At 38.3% G+C, this 2,161-nt stretch overlaps 1 non-coding gene across 1 annotated transcript; it reads right to left on the bottom strand.

Annotated features, from left to right (window-relative positions):
• Positions 1 to 532: 532 nt before the first annotated feature.
• Positions 533 to 639, bottom strand: LOC140858266 (small nucleolar RNA R71). The gene has a single exon (XR_012141833.1). It is a non-coding gene; the product is annotated as a small nucleolar RNA R71 (small nucleolar RNA).
• Between the last annotated feature and the right edge of the window lie 1,522 nt (positions 640 to 2,161).

Below are 2,161 nucleotides of genomic sequence, written 5' to 3' on the forward strand. Positions count from 1 at the left end.
CCTTAGGATCTTTTCTTTAAAACTTTTTCTCTTTTCTTTCTTTTTCTTATACATAAAAATTTTATAAAAAAAAAATTGTATAAACATCGAGAACCGTACACCTCGTGTGTGGAGAAGAGTGTCGGGTTGTCTAGTTAGAATTGAGTCAATTCCTGTTGTTCCAATAGCTGAACCAATCCAACCCATGACCCTTAAGGATTTGTGTTATCCAGTTGGCTCCATCCAACCATCTTGTATCAGGTTGCCACAACCGACAGCTAACAATTTTGAAATCAAACCTCAAATCATAAATATGCTTCCAAAATTCACAGGATTAGAGGATGCTTATATATTTATTAGAGAATTTGAGGAGGTATGTGCAACCATGAAACTGCAATTAACAGAGGATGAGGTCAAACTTAGATTAATCAACTTTGCCCTTATGGATAATGCTAAGAAGTGGCTTTATAGTCTGCCAAACCATTCTGTCACTACCTGGGAGGGCTTTGTGAGAACATTTTTGAAAAAGTATTTTCCCCATCATAAAACAGCTAGGATTAGGAATGAAATAAATCAATTTTACCAACTAGCTGGTGAATCATTTTGGAAGTACTTTGATCGTTTCAAGAATCTTTTGACCCAATGCCCACACCATGGAATAGAAACTTGGAGACTATGCCAGATCATCTATGAGAGGTTAGATTCAAACTCAAGAACCATGCTAGAGTCCATGTGCCAAGGCCAATTTATGGACAAAAAAACTACTGAAGCTTGGCAATTCTTAGAAGACCTAGCCGAGAAAAATTTACAGTGGGAAACAACTAGGAAACCTGATAAAGCTACACCTTCAAGAGGAGGAATGCATCAAATTCAACCAACCCTAGCATCAGAGGCCAAGATTGCAACCTTAACACGTAGATTGGAAGCCTTAGAATTACAGAGACCAGCCAATGTAAATCAAATATCTGCACCCATGTGTAAAGGGTGCAATGCACCAGACCATGTCTTAGAAGAATGTTCCTACTCGAATGAGTGTGCACAGGTGAATGCCACCTATCAAGGACCATTGAACAATCCTTATGCACCCACATATAACCCAGGTTGGAGGAATCACCCGAATTTCTCATGGTTCCAGAATCCTAATGTAGGCAATCCAAATTTCAATCAGCAAAATCTAAGGTCCAACCTAATGATGAACAACCCGCCAGGTTTCCATGATAATGACAAGAAAATTACCTCTTTAGAGAAAAGCCTAGAAGCCATGATGAAGACACATACCAGCTTTATGCAAACCACGGGTCAACTTATAAATAATAACACCCAAGCTATAGCCCGTCTGGAAATGCAAGTAAGTCAACTGGCTTCGACCATTGGTGAACGAGAACATGGTAGGTTACCTAGCCAACCTGAGCCAAATCCTAGGAACCAAAATGGTCCACGACCCCAACAAGGAAACCAAGTTAATGGTGTAAATGCCATTCATACCTTAAGATCGGGAAAACAAATAGACAATAAGGTAGTTGCACTTGATGATATAGAGGACTCATCTGCCGAGTCACCTTCTAAAACTACTACCTTTCAACCTCAAGCACTAGAAACTGAAAATTCACCTAGTCCAGTACTTAAAAGTCCTAGAGCTCCTTTTCCAAACAGACTGAAATCCAATAAATCTGAACATTTAGACAAAATTTTAGAGGTATTTAAACAAGTCCAAGTTAATATTCCTCTTTTAGATATAATCCATCAGGTTCCAACTTATGCCAAATTTTTAAAAGATCTTTGCACTAGGAAAAGGACCACTAATGTACCAAAGAAAGTATTTTTGGCTGCAAGTGTCAGTTCATACCTATCTAGCCATGTGCCAATTAAATATAAGGACCCTGGAGCTCCAACAATTTCTTGTGTTATTGGAGAAATCAATATAAAAAAGGCCTTGCTAGATCTAAGAGCTAGTGTGAATATCCTTCCATATTCGGTGTATGAGCAACTAGGATTAGAAAAACTTCAACCTACTGGGATCACATTACAATTAGCCGATAGATCTCTCAGGATCCCTAAGGGAATGGTCGAGGATGTTCTGATAAATGTTGAAAATTTTATTTTCCCTGTAGATTTTATTATTTTAGAGACTGAGCCAGTTGCGAATCCTAAAGGACATATATCTGTCATTTTAGGAAGACCA

The sequence above is a fragment of the Elaeis guineensis genome, chromosome 5 (genome assembly GCF_000442705.2).
Source record: "Elaeis guineensis isolate ETL-2024a chromosome 5, EG11, whole genome shotgun sequence".
Lineage (NCBI taxonomy): Eukaryota > Viridiplantae > Streptophyta > Magnoliopsida > Arecales > Arecaceae > Elaeis > Elaeis guineensis.